This window comes from Myotis davidii, unplaced genomic scaffold (assembly GCF_000327345.1).
Source record: "Myotis davidii unplaced genomic scaffold, ASM32734v1 scaffold299, whole genome shotgun sequence".
NCBI lineage: Eukaryota > Metazoa > Chordata > Mammalia > Chiroptera > Vespertilionidae > Myotis > Myotis davidii.
Genome location: NW_006293088.1, coordinates 2,157,076 through 2,176,821, shown reverse-complemented (window position 1 = coordinate 2,176,821; position 19,746 = coordinate 2,157,076). Strand labels below are relative to the sequence as shown.

Genomic DNA, 19,746 nt, shown 5'->3' with positions numbered 1-19,746 from the left:
GGGGGGTAGGGAAGCAGAGTGGAGAGCCATGAGGCAGGTGGGTGGGGGAGAGGCTGACCTGGCCGTGGTCAGGTCACGCAATGCCTTGTAAGTCATACGAGCAACGTTTGGCTTTATTAAGGTCATAGGAAAGCCACGGAGTGACCTTGAAACATGGTCATGACACATGTGATGGTTGTACTGATGCAAGCAATGTCCAAACCCGTAGAGAATTTTTATGAGTTTATTTGAGCCACACTGATGACAACTCCTGAGAAGCACAATCTAAATGGCTTGAGAGAAGTCCCCGGGGAATGGCAGTTTGGCGGCTTACTTTATACATTAGAATCAAAGGAGGAGACAGAAGGAGCGTTGCATGAAGTCCTTGGGCGGTAGACTGAGGGCGCGGGAGAGAGCAAAGTGAGGAAATCTCTGAGATTGGATCCCAGTAACACGGAGAGACACATACTTCTTTCACAGCACCTGGAGACTGTATTCAGGGAACAAGAAAACAGTGAGGGGTTCTGTGGTCTCCTGCTCTGTGCGGAGGCTGTACCCTGAGGTATTTCAAAGGCCTGTTTCCCCCCGATGCAAAAAAGACGACAGACAGGCTCGATTAAGGCCAAGACCGGGCCTTGTTGAGGAAGCTAAAGGCCTCACTGTGACTACCCCGTGGCCCGATTTTAGTTGGAAATGTTTATGTTCAGACCATCCTATGTGCTTGCTGCCGGTCGCTGCGTTTGTAAGGCCCGCCGTGCAGGCCTCCCCTGAGCTGGTCAGGCTTAGTGTGTGCACCTTTTCGTCCCCCTGCGCGTTAGGAAAATCTCTCTGGCTGCCAGGTGGCGCTGAACTTGGCAGGAATTCTGATAGGAGGACAGACTGGTGAGGTGTTGGGGGCCTGGGCCATCCATCCCCAGAGCAGCCATTCTGTGCCCAGGAACCTCCCCACAACCTCACTCCGCAGTCCCAGGACCCCTGGCAGGCCTGCCCTCAGAGCAGCCCCCACACCCAGGCCTGTCCTTGTTCCCTCACAGCCCCTTCTCCCAGCAAAGCCCACCCTCTGATCCCGGGGGTCTCTGGCCAGCTGGAGACCGAGGGGCTCTGGGATGGGGGCATTCATTCTACTTCTTTTGTTTGCCTGTTTTTGTTATCTCCACTCCTGCCTCAGCCCTCTGTCCTGCAGCACCTTTCCCTTAGGGGGAGGGGAGGGCTGCCTGTTGCATTTATGCGGAGTGAGCAATGTAGTTCTACCAGAGGTATTCAGAATGAGGAGGTGTGCCCTGCTCCGTCCTCACCCTTCAAAATCCTTCAGGGCTACCATCACCTACACAGAAATGGGTCTTTTTTCCTCCCTCCCTCTTTTCCTCTCCATATCTGGAAAGTAGGGAAGAGTTGATGTTATAGTCTTGAATCTGAAATCTGAAGGCTAGAAACTGAAGCCGGGTTTCTATGTTGCATTCTTAAGGCAGAATTTCTTCTGGAAACCTTAGTCTTTGCTCCTAAGGCCTCTCCACTCCTGCCTCAGCCCTCTGTCCTGCAGTACCTTTCCCTTAGGGGAGGGGAGGGCTGCCTGTTGCATTTATGCAGGGTGAGCAATGTAGTTCTACCAGAGGGTCAGAATGAGGAGGTGTGCCCTGCTCCATCCTCACCCTTCAAAGCCTTCAGGGCTACCATCACCTACACAGAAATGGGTCTTTTTTCCTCCCTCCCTCCCTCCTTCCCTCTCTCCCTCCCTCCCTCCCTCCCTTCCTTTTCCATATCTGGAAAGTGGGGAAGAGTTGATGTTATAGTCTTGAGTCTGAAATCTGCAGGCTAGAAACTGAAGCCAGGTTTCTATGTTGCATTCGTGAGGCAGAATTTCTTCTGGAAACCTTAGTCTTTGCTCCTAAGGCCTTCAACTGATTGGATAAGGCCCACCCACGGTCTGGAGGCCCATCAGCTTTACTCAGAGTTGGCTGATTCAAATGTGAATCACATCTAAACAATCCCTTCACAGCAGCATCCAGTCTGGTGTTTGGCTAAACGGGTTTTCGGCCGGGGCGAGTCTATTTTGAAGAAGAACTATTGACATTTGGCTCTGTTGACGAATGAGTTTGCCGACCACTGGCCTAGATGAATCCTGTATAATAGAAGCCTTGGTGGCTTGCGCTATATTTCTATTGGAAGTGCTGGCCCAGACTCTTCGGGACTGTGGCCACTTGCTCTCAATAGTCTCTCCTGGGTTGAGCCTTGCTGCCTGGGCACCGGAGATAAATGTCTGGTGAAGAGGCTGGAATTGCTCTGGAGTTCTCAGAGGGCATCAGTGGGGTCAATGGCAAGACGATACAGAAGGAAAAGGTGGTGGGCGATGGAAGAGGTGGTGACCACCAGGTGGCGCAAGACACCCATCTTCGCAGCAAGGAGGCTGGAGGTTTTCTCACCTGAGAAGGTGCCAGCCCGCAGGATCCTGAGAGATCAGGGATGACTTCTGTCTCTGTCTAACCTCACTAAGCGCCTTCCTTCAGCTTTTGGGACCTCTTCCCCCCAAGGTAGTTGGGGGCGGGGTTCAGGGACTCCGTTTTGGTGAGTCAGGTCCCTTAAAGTGGAATCCTTTCCCTGGGCAGGGGGGCAATCGTCCTTGTGAAACCATCTCACCTTCCATGTCTGGGATTGTTGGGTTTTACTTGACAGTCACCTGCTCAAGGTGACATGGCTGGCAAGTGGCAGAGTCAGGGTTCAGACCCAGGCCTTCTGTGCCTCAGACCTGCCATCATAGCCCCACACGCCCTACACACGCAAACACACACACACACAGGAGAAACACACATCTCTCACACACAGCCTCACACATAGCCTCACACGAAACACGCAGGAGAAACACACATCTCTCACACACAGGTTCACACATGCGCTCGTGCCCCACCCACCCAGGCCCCTTCCACAAGGCAGCACTCATCCTCACACAGGTCTGCGCACACCCACACACGTGTGCGCACAGGCACAGACTCACTCTCCCAGACTCCCACATACACAGTCATGCTCTTTGTGCCAGGAAAGGAAGCTGAGTCTAGAAAAGCCTGTAGCGGCTCTGACCTTGACCCCACTCTCCCCTCATCCCTGCCTGCTGAGTTCTCCTGACCCCCCCTCCCATGCTCTTCCAGGGTGCCCTCCAGGTTGGGTTGTCACCTGTTTCTCAGCCTCAGCCAGTTGTGATTCAGGTAACATGGGCCCCAGCCCCAGGATCCAGCTAGCAGGCGTGCAGAGAAGACTTGGGCATTGCTCCCTGTCCCGCCTGCTCCAGAGAAGAGTGAGTTTGCTTCTGGGTTTGAATCTGCTCTGCTGCCTGCCAGCTGGGTGGCCTTGGACAAGTTCCTTAGCCTCTCTGAGCTTCAATGTTGTCATGAGGACAAGGAGAACAATTAAATAAGACGAGCTACTGTTTACTGAGCACTTACTATGTGCCAGACAGTAGGCCAAGGAAATTAGATAAATTTATTCATTTAATCTTCCCAATAACTTACCAGGGTGGATTTCAGGTTGAACTATGTGAAATGGCCATTTTTATAGGCCAAAAATTGTCAAATGTTGATACATTTATTTGGTTAAGCCTAATAGTGTTATCCCTGTGTTACAGATAAGGAAACTGAGGCTCAGAGAGGGGCCAGGGCCTGCTTAAGGTCATACAGCAGAGTTGGATTTGGACCCAGGACACCTGGCTCTTCTGTTCCACTTTCCATCGGAACAGCAGGCCTGATGGTGACCAAACCAGCCCACAGCAAATATTTAACATAGCACTGGGCATACAGTAAGTGCTCAATACGTGCACGGCTCCTTTCCTTGCTTGCTGTGGTGCCTCTGTCAGAGCTAAAATCTTAACACCCTTAGCACCCCACCGGGCTAGATGACTGACCCTGTAGTGTAGCCCTGACAGGTGGGCTTTCTCCTTTTTGTAAAGCAAGTGCTGGGGGAAGCTCTGAGTGCGGCACTTCAATGACAGCTACGTACCCTGATTAAACCGGGGCCAGCCACAGGGCTCGGTAAAGAGCCAAGGCGTCTCCCGGCCTTGAGGCTTCTTTGTTTCAGAAATCTCGGTTGGTTCCACCACTGACTGTCTGGGTTACTTGTTTCTTTCTCTTCCTGCACTTTAAGCGCCAACTCTTACGTTTTCCATTCACCAATAGTGAGCCTGTGAGACCCGAGGCCCCCACCCCTGACCTCCTCCCCCCGTGAAAGCAGACCCCAGGCCCATGTGTGCTCTCTGTGCCTGTGAGCTCGCTGTGCGGCCCAGGCCTGCTATGTAACCTCCAGGTCCTGCAGGTAATGAAGCTTTCCCTCCCCCAGTTTCCCGATGGTTATTGCTGAAGGGCATCTTGTGATTGTAACGAGAATCACAGGGCCCTGGTCGGTGAGGCTCAGTTGGCTGAATGTCCTTCCATGCTTCGGAAGGTCGCCGGTTCGATTCCTGGTCATGGCACATGCCTGGGGTTTGAGCTCCCGTTGTGGTGAGTACAGGAGGCAGCCGATCGATGTTTCTCTCTCACATTGATGTTTCTCTCTTTCTCCTTCCCCCTTCTCTAAAATCAATTTTAAAAAATTAAAAAAGAAGAAAAACAGGACTGATCCCGTCATAATTTTTGTTTAGAAAGAGGGAGGTGTCTGTGGGGAGCTCACAGGGGACAGGTGAGCACCCCCAGGCATTTCTAGCCAGATCTGCTCAAAACACTCCTCCATTCCTACCCCAGCCCTGCCCTCTAACCTGTCACTCATCCAATGCTGGGGTGAAGTCACATGCTGGCCTCACCCTGCACTTGACCTTCATCTGCCACCACCATCTAAATGGTTCCTGGAAAAGTCAAGCCATCCTCCGCCAGAAAGTCTTCCCGGACGGGCACCTCCCTGCCAGGTGCACACCTCTCTTCTTCCTGGGCTCAGGTTCAACACCGTGTTCAATGGATTCGGCATTTGTCCCTGGAGGGCTGTGCCTGGAGCACCCAGCAAGGGCTCTGGAGCCAGCGTGTCCTCCGGGGACCTTCACCGAATGTGAGGGGTGGCCTATGTGTTTCCTCTCATTTCATTCCCACAGCAATCCTTTCGGACGGGATACTTTCATTCTGGCCATTTTGCAGATGTTGAAACTGAGGCTCTGAGAATGAAAGTGACCTGTAGTCTTACATTGAACCTGAGGATAGAGGGGGGCTGTGACCTCTGCCCAGGGAAATGAAGGGGCACATCCTGGGGGAGGTGACATTTGGGGAGACCCTTGATGGGAGGCTAGCCTGTCAAGAGAGAGAGGTAGGGAGGTGAGAGAGAGGGGAAGGTTGAGCCGGGCAGAGGGGACCCTGTGATGATGCCTTGGAGACTTGGACAGCTCTGGGTGGCAGCTCACAATGCGACTGGGCAATGAGACCCTGGGACGGAAGTCAGACAGGGAGAGGACGGCTGCCAGGGTCGGCAAGGGATTCCTGCCCCAAGCAAGACGTGGGTTCCCGTCCACCCAGAAGGTCTCTCCACCAGGACACTCCAATATTCCGTTGTCGTAAGAATCTGCGATTCCAGCATGCCCAGGTCAAACAAGTCCTTCAACATTTTAATGTTTTCATTTTTAACAATTCAACACTCTAAGATTTCCCAATCCTAACATTTGAATGGTCCAGTGTCCTGCGTTTCTTCCCTTCTAAGCTTCTAACCCAAGAGCTCAAAAGCTCGGAGGTTGCATAATTCACACCTGCTAAGTAGCCTTTGGTTTTACACCCTGTCATTTGCAGATTCTGTGATTAATTTCAGGAAGGTGGCTGAGTGTGTGGGTGAGGAAGGCAAGGGCATGTCTGGCGCATAAGCGTTGCCCCCACCCTCCTCAAATGTCAACTTTTGGAGGGCTGGGTGCAGAAGAGGAATCAGGAAATATTTTCAGAGCGACGGGCTGTTTGGGCAGGAAAGGACAGACTGGCTGGGGTGGGGGTAGGGGCCAGGGGAGGCTCTGGGCCGAGGGCAGGGCTGGTGTGGGCAGAGAGAAGGGGGAAGCGTCAGATGCACGTGTGGGGAGCCCACGTCAAGTTGCAGATAAAAGGTTGAGCGTTGGAGCTTGTATTTGAATGGAAACCATGCCGACATGCAGTCCAGGCCCTTGGCTGCCGGGAAGCCAGGATGAACCAAACTCGGGGATCGGCCAACCTTTTCCATAGACCTCCAGGCAGTAAATATTTAGGTGCTGTGACCCCACACCTGTATTGTATTCTCTTAGCACAGATGTAGTGTCATTGCATAATAAGCATGACGGTTTGCCATCTCAATCAATAACAAGATGATACACATTCCACTGTGCCTTAAAGGTGTGACATTTTCCCTAGCCAATCTGGCTCAGTGGCTAGAGCGTCTGCCTGTGGACTGAAGGGTCCCAGGTTCAATTCCGGTCAAGGGCACGTACTCGACCCCCGGTCCTGGTTGGGGCACGTGCGGGAGGCAACCAATCGATGTGTCTCTCTCATATCGATGTTTCTCTCTCTTTGTCTCTCCCCCTCCCTTCTGCTCTCTCTAAAAGTCAATGGAAAAATGTGCTCGGGTGAGGATTAACGACAACAACAAAAAGGCGCAACATTTGACCATCAATGGATGAAGGGATAAACAAATTGTAGCTTGCATACAATGGAATATTAGCCTTAAAAAGGAAGGACATTCGGACCATGCTACAACATGGGGGGACATTGAGGACACTACGCTAAGAGAAACCAGTCACAAGAAGACAGATATGATTCCACTTATATGAGACACCCAGAGTCGTCAGATTCGCAGAGACAGACATAGAATGGCGGTTGCCAGGGGCTGTGGGGTGGGGTGGGGTGGGAAATGGGGAGTTCCTGTTTAATGGGGCAGAGTTTCTGTTTTGCAAGATGAAGAGTTCTGGGGTTGGGTGGTGGTGATGGTTGCACAACAATTGAACGTACTTAATGCCACCGAACTGTACACGTAAAATAGTTGCGGTGGCGGATTTCATGTTTTGTGTTATTTCCTCACAATAAACATCACAGCATTTGAAGTCCGCTTTTCTTGTTTGACATGATGGCTGTGCACAGGTCGTAAAAAACAAAAGGCTGCCCTACGGTGGTATACATGCCGTCGTCGCACAGCTGTGCCCCTGCCACGTGCGTGAGCAGCGTGCGAAGTGACGAGAGCCATGAGGGTCGTAAGTATTCAATCCTGGCCAGCAGGCAGGGAATGGGTGTGGTCATGTCCCAGTGAAACTGTACTTAGGGACATGGAAACGGAATTTCAATTAATTTTCACATGTCATGGTATATTCTTCTTTTGATTTTTCTTCCCCAGCTACTTAAAAATCTTAAAACCACCCAGTCTGCTTGGCTCAGTGGTAAATTGTCAACTTATGAACCACAGTTCAATTCCCGCTCGGGGCACATGCCTTGTTGCCGGCTCGATCCCTAGTGTGGTGCCTGCAGGAGGCAGCTGATCAATGATTTTCTCTCAGCAGTGATATTTTTGTCTCCCTCTCCCTTCCTCTCTGAACTCAATAAAAATATATTTAAAAATGTTGCCATGACCAGTTTGCTCGGTGGATGGAGAGTCGGCCTGCGGACTGAAGGGTCCCGGGTTCGATTCCGGTCAAAGGCATGTGCCTTGGTTGCGGGCACATCCCCGGTGGGAGGTGTGCAGGAGGCAGCTGATCGATGTTTCTAACTCTGTCTCTCTCTCCCTTCCTCTCTGTAAAAAATCAATAAAATGTATTTTAAAAAATGTTTTAAAAACCATTCTTAGTGTGTGAGCTGCAGAAAAACAGGCCATGGGTGCGATTTGGCCCATGAGCTGTACTTCGCCAACCCCTGGTCTAAAACATCACATTGATCCCTAGTTTGGTTCATGGCTTCCTCGCAGAATTGGTCGTTGGGTGAGTTGACCTCTAGTTTGTTGCTATAGATGAGTTGGCCTGCCTCCCAGTGAGCAGGGGAGACATCGGGCCACCTCAGATGCAACTGTGCTGACTTGTCTCGGAGGAGAGGAGTTCTCCCAGTGTCTGGCTGGGATGTTGAGGCCCAGATCAGCTCCCTGGGGGAGGAACTCAGGGGCAGGATGGGGCTTCCAGACGGTCCGAAGAGGAGCCCTCCACCGTGTACTCTCGGGGGTGCTGGGGCAGAGCTCACGGGTGCCCCTCACCAGGGCGGTGGCTTTGAGTCTCTCAGTCCAGGCGCAGTGGCCTCAGCTTTGAAATGGGGCCTGGGGACATGTTCCCCTGGGCAGTCCCATCTCATGGTTCAAGCAGAGAACCTCCTATGTGAGGGTTAAGTTGGAGACTCAGCGACCAGCAGAGATCTCAGGTGGCACCTCCCTGCCAGGTGCACACTCTTCTGCTTCCTGGGATGGGGTTCAACATCAGGGTGGGGGGTAGCGCGGGGCAGATCACAGGGGCTGGAGGTGTTGCTGCCCAAAGCGCGCCCACCGCACCCCTGGAGACCTGAAGTTCCCTCTTCGTGCTACACCCCCACACTGCCGCATGGTCTCAGCTTTCCAACCTTTGCCTGGTCCATGTTCTTCTTGAATTGTTATTTATGGAAGATTTTGTCTTCAAGTTAACTCACGCTTTAGACTTCAGATAAGAAGGGACGTTCTTATCACAGCCATAAATGAAAATCCAGTGTCTTCAATGGATTCCTAGAAAATACATATAAGGGAAGTGAAGTCGTTTTTATTAAAGCCACGCAGGGGGAGACTCGCAAGTGTTCAAGAAGAGACTATCACCCACCTGAGACTGCCTCCTAGAGGTCATCAGGAGGAATAACAGGGCACTCTGAAAGGAATTACCTGCTCTGGGGAGATCCCATGCGACTGAATGCCGCACCAACTAAGGACACATGGCGGAAGAATGGAGCAAGCTGTTTCCAGGGTCAATAACTCCAGGGCTAGCTTCCTTCCCAGGGAGAGCCAGCTGGGTGAAGGGAGGGGAGAGATCGACTGTAGGAGGAGCACTTTAAGTGGGGAATCGTGGATAGAAGGGCTGGAGAAGGGGGCCAAGAGGAAGTGGGAGGGGCACACACCTCAGTGGACAAAAGCGGAGACAGAGGGATCCACTGCGATTACTGCCAGCGGAAGCAAGCCTGCTCGCCCCCACCTCGCCCCTCCAGGTTGCTTGCCGCAAAGGCAACCCTGAGAAATGGCCTCGGCAAAGAGCCGTCGGGACTTGGCATTTGAGGCAACCCGGCAAGAAGGCATGGAGATGCTTAGGGCCCACGGCAAGATGCCTCTCCTAAGAGTGACGTGATGCATGTGGGTGCAGACCTCCGGGAGGGAGGGCGGGGACAGGTTTGCCCTAAGGGAGCTGCATCTTGCTCTGGAGCTCTGGGAGGATTTCAAGTCTGCTTTCTCAGTCCCCTTTGAGGATACAACTAACCATCATCATGAAAACACTCTAGTTCATTCGGTTAACACCCTGTCATGGGCACTGTGCTGGACCCTGGGGTGCACCTGCTATGTGCTGGGCACTGTGCTGGCCGTTGTGTGGGCCCTGTGAAGGGTCAGAGATCTAACCTTTATGCTAATGTGCTTCCTGCCACCGTTTCGTGGATGCTGGCAGAAGACCCAAGCCCCTGGGGGGCCGAACCGGCGATCCAGACATAAATAAACAGGGACAGCTATGGCTTCGAGTGTTGTATCACAAATCAGTAATGAGATACAAGACGCCTTCATGAAGCAATTAATTAGGAGTCGTTTATTGCGTGCGGCCCAGAGGGAGGTGTCTCTTCCAAATCTCTGGGCACCACATACAGGAAGTTTCCCATATTTATACTTTTCGAGCCTCTTTGTCTGCAGATATTACAAAGAGCTCTGTGTGAGTTATTGTTACAGACCGTTGTAACCTTGAATACATAATGAGTTAGCACTTGGATACGAATATGGGAATTATTATCAGAATTAGTCTATTACATTGGATGGCTAGCTTGCAAGGTCAGACAGTTAAGTTTATCTTTTTCTATTATTTGAACTAAAAACAAAGTCATTTTATAGAATAAGAGACTGTCTTAAAGTGACAGAGTTTACAATGACTGACAGAGTTTACAGGACTAGGGACTATCTAACAATAGCAGAGAATTCAAACAGCAGTTTTATACAAGATGGAGTTTATTATGCTTCACAAGGAACTCCAACTGGGGGACTCTCTCTGTCTCTTCCTCCCCCTCCCTCCCTCCTTCCCTCTCTCCCTCTAAATTCAATAAATAAGTAAAACATTTAAATGTCACCAGATCATGTCGTTTTGCTGCTTAAAATCTTCCAATGACTTTTCACCTCACTCAAATCTCAACTCTCTCCCGGGCTTACAGAGCCCTGCGTGGTCCGGTCCCTCCGTACTAGATGCATTCTCCCTTGCCCGCGTCTCTCTGGCCACACTGGCCTTCTTTTGGCTTCTTGAACGTTCAAGCGCATCCTACGTGGAGACCTGGTGCCTCCTCGCTGGTTTCCCCCTGACAGCTTCATGGCTGGCCTGCTCTTGTCATTTAGACGTCAGCACCTCCTGGAGAGACCTCTCCCAACCGCCCCACCCACGGTAGCTCTGTCACCTTGATCATATCACCCCATTTTACTTGGCTGCACAGTACTTTTCACTGCATTCTGTGGGAGATACAGGTTTGCCTATTTCTTTGCTATCGCCTGTCTCCCCTCACTACATCCCTCCATGAGTGCAGGGACCTGGTCTTGTCCACCATGCACCCCCAGTGTCTAGAACTGTGCCAGCCCTACAGTAGTTGCTCAGTGAGTAATTGTTGAATTGATTTTAAATCATGTGACTTGCTTCTTTGTGACTTTTTTTTTCATTTCACTGACTTCTTACTCTTATTTATTTGTAAGAGCTCTTTGTTTATTTAAGGATCTTACTAATTTGTCTTTTGGTTTCTTAAGTGGTGTTGGCTGGAACAAATGGTGCGAGCTGTTGGCTGTGGTAGCTAGCTCTAACCACTTGCATTAATTGCTGCAGCCTCAGAATATAAACAGTGAAAAAGTACTAATGGACACTTAGGATTGACCAACTCGCACGCAGAATCAGCGGGAGGGACCACCTCCCCGCCTTGGAATGCGGAGGAGCTGGGACTCCCAGATCCCGGCCCTGACTGAGCTCGTGGCGTGAGCCAGTGAGTTTTTGGCGTGTCGCTTTCTGAGTGAGTCACTTGCAAATTGGAGATAATGTTGCTAGCACCTGGCTCATTAGGGTGTTTTAAACTTCTCGGGTGGTAGTTTGGGGTTGGAGCAACAGCTCCCCCAGTATTCAGTGAGGTCCCTTTCTTTGCCTTGGCCTGTTGGGGAAGACGGCCTTCAAGGAGTTTGCAGCCCCGAGAGGGAGAGAGACAGCATGCAAAACCCTGTGTGCGCACCAGGCACAGACACTGTGCCCAAGAAGAGGGAGCTGCCTAGAGCAGTGGTTCTCAACCTTCCTCATGCCGCGACCCTTTCATACAGTTCCTCCTGTGGTGGTGACCCCCAACCATAACATTATTTGCGTGGCTACTTCATCACTGTCATTTTGCTACTGTTATGAATCATAATGTAAATATCTGATATGCGGGATGTACTTTCATTGTTACAAATTGAACATAATGAAAGCATAGTGATTAATCACAAACACAATACGTAATTATATATGTGTTTTCCTATGGTCTTAGGCCACCCCTGTAAAAGCGTCGTTCGACCCCCGAAGGGGTCGCGACCCACAGGTTGAGAACCGCTGGCTTAGAGGGAGGGCCAGAAAGGCTTCCTAAGGGAGATGATACCTGCAGAGGGGGTGGAGGGATGCACAGAAGGGGTTTGTCAGGCAGGCAGTCAGATCAGAGGGAACGGCAGTGAAAGGCTTGGAAGGTGCTGCAGGATGATGGATACGGGAAACGCCAATCCCGTGGGATTCTTCTCGGGCTGACCCCCACACTTCCATGACTTCTTTCCCTTCCCAGCGTTAGCCTGAGCCAACGCGGCCTTGCTGGGGCGGCAGCTGGTGTGCGACTGCAGGAGTGCGGCGCCTCCTTGGGGAGGGCTGGGGAGCAGCCCTGAGGGGGCCCTGCCGGGGGAGCAGGTTGTAGGGGGCTTGCCAAGTCTTTCCTCTGCACCACAGGAAAGAGGCCGGAGGCTCTGTTCTGTGGCTCTCTGGCTGGGCCCCAAGTCTCACCTGTCACGGGATTTTTCTCTGGCTGACCCTCTCCCCAGGAGCAGAGAACCCACAGGAATGGGGCCCCTCTGAGAACTGGAAGATACTGCGCTGAGTGGCAGGGCCAGGCAGAACCTGAGCTACCTTAGTCCAGGGAGGGCGAAATGTTGCGTCTTCCCTGGCACCCCCATCCTTGGTGCTTGGTGGCTGCTGGGAGGTGCATGTTGGAGGCTGAGATGTGTGTCAGCAGGGAAGTGTGTTGTGATCAACGGGCAGTGTCTGCCGTGAGTGGTGGAAGGGAAAGGCCCGCGTGTGATGCAACTTGCCACCTGTTATCTAGTGATGTGGTGGGTGGGGAGGGAGACGGAGGAGGAGGGAGTGGGAGTGCCCTATTTCCAGTTCCAGGACAGTGCCTGTCGCACAGTGCCGGGAAAACGCAATGCACGTGACTCGCGTGAGACCAATAGCCCAGTTCTCCCAAGTCTCCGTTTCTCTCTATTAAAACTGGACAAGTAAGTGGCCCGAGCCATCCTGACTCAGTGGATAGAGGTGTCGGCCTGTGGACTGAAAGGTCCCGGGTTCGATTCCGGTCAAGGGCATGTACTTCGGTTGCAGGTTCCCCAGCCCGGGTTGGGGTGCGAGCAGGAGGCAACCAATGGATGTGTCTCCCTCTCATATAGATGTTTCTCTCTGTCTCTCTCTCTCCTTTCCACTCTCTCCAAAAATCAATGGAAAAATATCCTCGGGTGAGGATTAACAATAAATAAATAAATAAATAAGTAAGTAAATAAAACTGGACACGTGGCTGTTTGGTGCATGAAATCTTGCAGTTTTCAGAGAGCTTGTCTGCAAAGGAGCGGCCCCGAGAGGAGGCTGGGGAATCAGAGTGACGCACCATCTGGCAGCTGCAGGCTGCCGGGGGCAGGGAGGCCGGGGACAGACCCAGGCACCAGGGTGCAGGAGAGCCGACTTCGCCTTTTTAAGAAAGACCGATTCAAAAACACTAAATGTAAATGCAGGGGCACCACCCCAAGTGTGAAGGCCCCCGGCAGACTTTTAGTTCAATTCAGCTGGAAATAAAGGCACAGACCTGAGTTCAAATCTCAGCTCTACCTCTTTGTAGGTGTGTGACTTTGGGCAAGTGACGGAACCTGTCTGATTCCATTCAGTTTCTTTATCTGTGGAGCAAGGGCAATAGAATCTCCAGCTCAAAGGGTGAAATGAAATATGCACGCAGGCTGCCGGCCCAGGGCTTGCCACGGAAACTCAGAGCTTCCATTTTAGAAACTAAAAGGAAAAGAAGAAGAAGAAAAATGGGCAGATTCTGGTTCCACAGGCACGAGGGTCCGTATTTCCAGCAGATATCTGTATAAGAAGGCACCGTTTATGGTTTGCTCCACGCCTTCCAGCACATCCCATCCCCTCACGCCTCCCACTAGGCTTCAGGGCACAATCTTGTCTTTCTCACCAGTTCAATGTGGAGTTCTCTCTGCTCACTCAACATCGACTCTATGCCAGGCCCCCAGGAACAGACAATGACTTCCACCGGGAAATCCCGGTCCGCTGGCCCTGGGCAAGTTCCTGCTGGGCCTCAGTGTCCCCATCCGTGACACGTACGTCAGCCTGGACCAGAGCTGCGGGGACCCTACTGGCTCTGTCCTGCGGGGTGGCGTGGGGCCAGGCGTGGCTGCTGCTGCTGCTGGGAGGTTGAGGGTGCGAAGGGGTGAACAGCGTGTTGTGAGCTGGGCCAGAGAGGCGCGCCCTGCAGATCCCGATCCGACCCGTGACGGCCCAGCAGGCCTGGAGGTGAGCCCACAGCGAGGTTTTAGGAAGGCATTAGGCCGGGATTAGGGCGGGAGGCGAACGAATTATTGACTAAGCAGCCCGAGCCACAGCCCCAGGCGCCCGACTCCGAGGAACCGAGGAACGGGCTGCGCCCTTCTCCAATCCTAGGCCTGGTCTCACCCCGAAGCTCATTGGCTGGCGGTGTCACAGCTCCAAGTTTGTGGAGGCCCCACCTCCTCCCTGCCTCCTCCCCGGGACTAGCTAGAGCCAGATGGGTCCCTAGCACACACCCACCAGCCCAGCACCTGGAGGAGTCTGTGCTCCCCAGTGCAGTGCAGGCGGGTGGGAGCTAGCTACTTCTACAACTCCCCATTTCCTCCCCATTTCCACGTCAGGTGATTGAGAATCCCACATGAGGAGATGATGGCTTATTTCTTTCTCTCAACCCACAGGCTGCACCTGGCACCTGGGCCAGGCCCTGGGCCCTGCCCCTGTGTCTGGCAGCCTCTCCCAAGACTCTCCCTTAATCCCTTCTGCTTTGACCTGGTCAGGTGAGACCGCTGGGGATGAAAGGACCGAAAGGATTGGGGTGGTGCTCGGCCAAAGGCCTCACCGAGGTGGGCAAGCAGAGGGCTGAGCCCCTGGGGGGCCTGGCTGGAGACGACCGAGACTCTTGTGAGTCTGCTTTTGAAGCCTGGACGTTGTGATTTCAGGGCTGGGCCTCCACTGCTAGTTCTCCCAGGATGCTGCGGAGGTCAGTTGCCAAATGAGGAAACTGAGGCTCAGTGTCCGCATTCATTTCCTGGGGCTCTTGTAACGCATTGCCACCAGCGGGCGGCTGAATAATACACATTTATTATCTTCTTGTTCCGGAGATCAGACTTCCCAAGTAAGTCTCTCTGGGCAAAAATCGAGGTGTCGACAGGCCCGCATTCCTTCCGAGGCTCTGGGTCCATGCACGTCCCTGGCCTTTCCAGTTTCTAGAGACCACCCACAGTGGCTGGCGTCGAGCCCCCAGCCTCCTGTTCAGTCAGCAATGTTGCATCTCTCTGACCCCTCTCCCGTGGCCACGTCACCTCTGACCACAGCTGGGGAAGCCTTGAACTTGGAAGGATTCGTGTGATTAGATTGGACTCACTGGGACCCTCTAGGACAGTGATGGCGAACCTATGACACGCGTGTCAGAGGTGACACGCGAACTCATTTTTTTGGTTGAATTTTCTTTGTTAAATGGCATTTAAATATATAAAAGAAATATCAAAAATGTAAGTCTTTGTTTTACTATGGTTGCAAATATCAAAACATTTCTATATGTGACACGGCACCAGAGTTAAGTTAGGGTTTTTCAAAATGCTGACACGCTGAGCTCAAAAGGTTCGCCATCACTGGTCTAGGAAGATCTCCCTATCTCAGGATCCCTAATCTTAATCACGTCTGCAAAATCCCTTTTGCTATGACCACAGGTTGTAGGGATTAGGACGTGCACATCTTTGGGGGACCATTATTTATTTTAAGTGATCTGTCCAAAATCAGAGCCCAGAAGCAGCAGGGCCAGCACTTGAACCTAAACCCAGACCCCAAATCCCAGTGACCTCTCCCACCCTGCTCCTCTGTCTCTCTGGTTGTAACCTCTATTGACCGGGTGAGGTTCACACAAAGGTTTCAGGAACCTTCTAAATTAATAAAACATTTTATGAACTAAGACATCTCAGCAGTTAGGTGCTCGGTAGATGATTAGTTGGAGGATGGAAATGCCAAAGGTGGGATGGACTGCTCAAATGTCACTTCTGTCCTCGGAAGTCAGTCTTTCTGCCAAGGCTGCGGAGAGACAGGAACTTGTTTGTGAGATGTGGCTCCTTGAAGGTGGAACTGGGAAGACTGGCCTGGTCCTGGCCTGTTTTCTCCACGGTGGGCTCTTTAGGATTGCCTCCCCACTTACCCAGCAGCCTTCAGGGCTTCATCCTAGATTTGGCATTTGGGGGTAGAACCTGGAGGTCATTATTTAGCAAAAGCTATGGAGAGAAGAGGCAGTATGGGTGGAGCTGGAGGTGAGTAGCAGTTCCCCTGCTGCTTGCTTTCCTACAGTCAACAACTGGGGTCAAGAGAGCCCAATAAAAACAGTCGTGTGTTTATCATGGGGATATTGTTGAAACTGCTTATATCTGTTGGTCTACTTTTCAGCAGGTACAAGTTGTAGAAAACCCAACTCAAGCAATAAAAGGGGATTTGTTTGTTCATGGAACTGAAAAGCCAGAAGCAGATTAACCTTCAGGTACAGCTTGATCCAGCAGCTCATGAATGCTCAATTCTATAGCCTCAATACAAGCTCCATTCTCAATCAAACTTTACCCTTGTGTTCCTAAGACAGCTCAAGAAGTTTTGGGGACCCTGTTTCTAGCGACAAATGCAATAGAAAAGAGAACATTCACTTCCCTGGTGGCTCAAACAAATTCTGGAGTGGGATTTGTTGGCCCCTGTTGGTCTGCCCTGGGTCATCTGTCCATCTTCCAATCAATAGCTGCGGCCAGAAGGAGGACATGTTGAATGACTTAAGCCAGTTGGTGCCTGCCTGTCAAGCTGGGGGTACAGTCAATTCATTCCAAAGCACCAGGTTGGCAAATTCCAGGCCCCATCAGGAAGGGAGAATGGATGCTGGGGCGTCTATGGCATGGCCCTTCCAGTCATCATCATGGCCCCTTTGTGAGGACATACAGCTTTGTTCTGTCAGAGCAATGGGCATGTTTATACCTTTGGATGTCATGACACTTGTGTGTGTGTGTGTGTGTGTGTGTGTGTGGGGCATTCAAATGAAAAAGAAATTAGGGAGAAAATAAAATAAAGTTCAGAGAGAATAAAGCCAAGGAGAAATTAATATCACAAGCTTGTACTTTGTCCCAGGCTCTCTGAGCTGTTTCCTCGCCTATAAAGTGGGGATACTAATCTTTATAGTATCTAATGATGGGGATCTAATGATGGACAAGACAGATGTGATTCCCTGATCCAAAGGGTCCAGAGTTTTCCAAGTGTAAGAAGTTGTTTTTATCATTAAAAAACTAGAAGCCCGGTGCACAAAATTCGTGCATGGGAGAGGAGTCCCTCAGCCCGGCCTGCACCCTCTCCAATCCGGGACCCCTCAGGGGATGTCCGACTGCTGGTCTAGGCCCGATCCCACAGTCCGACATCCCTCTCGCAATCCGATACTGCTGGCTCCTAACCACTTGCCTGCCTGCCTGCCTGATTGCCCCTAACCACTCTGCCTGCCAGCCTGATGGCTCCCTAACTGCTCCCCTGCTGGCCTGATCACCCCTAACTGCCATCCCTTGCAGGCCTGATCGCTCCTAACTGCTCTCCTCTGCCAGCCTGATCACACCTAACCGCCTCTGCCTCGCCCCTGCCACCGTGGCTTTGTCTGGAAGATCTCTGGTCTAATTAGCATATTACCCTTTTATGAGTATAGATGCTAACATCAGAGGAGCCTCCCCAACTAGTCATAGATAGGTAGTGACATTTCCAAGGCTACACAGTGGTGGAGCTGGGACTTGAACCTGGAGCCTTCAGCTCCCTTTGCCACCATCCACACTTCTCCCCCTCCCACATGGTAACCACCTCCTGGTTAATGGTCCAGACTTGCTTCTGGTGCACTTAGGAGCCAGTGTTTGATGTTGCTCTTCCTCGTTCCAGGAGAGGACAGGCCCTTCCGAAATTAATGCAGGTAATTGAGGTTGAGAGTTAATCACGGCTTTGCATTCCACTTTCCCCTGGGGCAGCCTGGCAGTGCTGCCCAGAGAGGGAAGCAGAGTCAGAGTGCTAGGTAATGATTTTTTGTTCTGGGATGAAGCCATGGGGAGGAGGTCAGGCCAGTTCTGCTCCGTGTATGTTTGCCTGGGTGCTTACACACAGCTGTGTGTGTGTGTGTGTGTGTGTGTGTGTGTGTGTGTGTGTGTAGCATCTCTGGGTCACTAGGGCCAAGTCACCTCTCCCCTCTTGGCCTGTTTCTTTAGCTGTAAAATGTGCATAATCCTTACCTTGGTCCTTGTCTTCCCTAGAAACAGTGATGATGGGAGGGCTTCCAGGCAGTGTCCTGAGTTTTCCACCCTCACGTGAGGTGCAGAGTAGCCAAAACTTCCAACGAAGGTGCGTGGTGGCACTGTGGGGTCCCGACCAGGTGACTCTAGGCCAAGCAGGGCAGCCGAGACTCACAACTGGAAACCAGGCAGGGATGCAGACTTCAGACTCCATATGGCACAGTGTCCATCTCTGATTCTGCCCGAATGCTAGATGGCCTGGCTCTGATCTGTAACATTCTGATGCTATGTTTACGTTATTAACTGAAACTTAAATGCAACTGAGAAAGGAGGAAGGGGCGAGGGATGGGGAGGATGAACCCTACATTTATGGTGCTCACCCTGACTTGCTCAGGGCAAACAAATCTTAATCAGCTGAAATTAATCTGAAGTGACCAACGTTACCCATTGGCTAGTTTAGGTTTCCACCAGCAGGAAACAAGGAGTTTGAAACATAAACTCCGTTCAGTTGCAGAAAAATAAAGTCATATTGCTTGCATACCTGAATTTGTGGCCTGGGAAATTCACACCCACTGCATACAGGGTGGGGCAACAGTAGGCTTACAGTTGTGAGTACCTGAAATACAGAATTTATCCTTGTACTATTATGTACTAATTATTGTATTATTTTCCATATGTACAACTGTAAGCCTACTTTTGCCCCACCCTGTATTTAGATACATGTGACTGTATAAACAGATGATCATTCATGTACATATTGATATAAGTAGGAGAAAGAATCAAAAGAGAAACATCAAATATTAGCATAAGTTCCCTTTTGATGGGGCTACCCTGGTTTGTATTCAGTTGGCAAACGGGTTTTGCAACCAAAACAAAGGCTGGAAAAGTAGTGGCTTTCCCAAGAGACAAGAAGAACATGCAGGACATATACCACCTAAGAGTGATGTGGGAGCTGACTGACATGTTGGATTCCAGGCTCCTTCTGTCTTGTGGCTCTGCCCTCCTCAATACTTGGCTTCCACCTCATGATCTAACCTGGCTGCCACAGGTCCCTCCATTACATCTGCATTCCATCTAGTGAGAAGGGAGAAAAGGGAAAAGGAGGGTAGATTTCTTTCTTTTGTTTCTTTTTTTTACTCTTTTATTTAAGAAACGTCTCTCTGATTACATCATCAAATCTAAACTCCTTTGTTTCGCTTCCTCTCTAACCTGGTTTACTTCCTCCGAGTTCTCACACTTCCAAGGGCTTGCAAACCTTTCTTAAGGTCATTCTCCTGCCTATACTTGCCTCCCTTCTCAGCTCAAAGTCCCCCTGTGTCTGACATCTCCAATTTTATGTCAGTGAATATGGATGTTTTCATTGTTCTGTATAGATTTGCCATTCAATGTAGCTCTGGACTCCTGTATTAATTATGTTCCCTAACTAAGCCTTCATAAGATTATAGGATCATAATCCAGGAAACAAGATTATAGGATCATAGTGGGTTGAGCAAAACATCCCCAGATTCACATTCCTACATTTTAAAGAAACCATCACATTAGTGAGGCCACGGAAAGTGACTAGGTCACAGGTCAAATCATATTCCCGGTAAGCAATGGGGTGACATGCCAGGCACAGGTCAAACATGCCTGTTCCACAGTACATGCCATCATGCCATTGATTGACCAAGAGAGAGCTGTGCCGATTATCCATTTAATTCAAACACGTTTGGCTTTAAACCCTATGTACTGCTTTCCTAGATACCCCTTTACTACGTTGTACTATTTCTGATACTTTATATGAATTAGAATTCGGAATGTTTTTGTAAATTTTGAACACTTCTGTACCTGTTTTCTCCTACTTTA

General features: G+C 51.0%; 1 protein-coding gene across 1 annotated transcript in view; it reads right to left on the bottom strand.

Moving 5' to 3' along the window:
• PADI2 (peptidyl arginine deiminase, type II) overlaps window positions 1–19,746 on the bottom strand; it is a 115,022-nt gene that overhangs the window by 65,819 nt on the left and 29,457 nt on the right. The window lies entirely within an intron of this gene.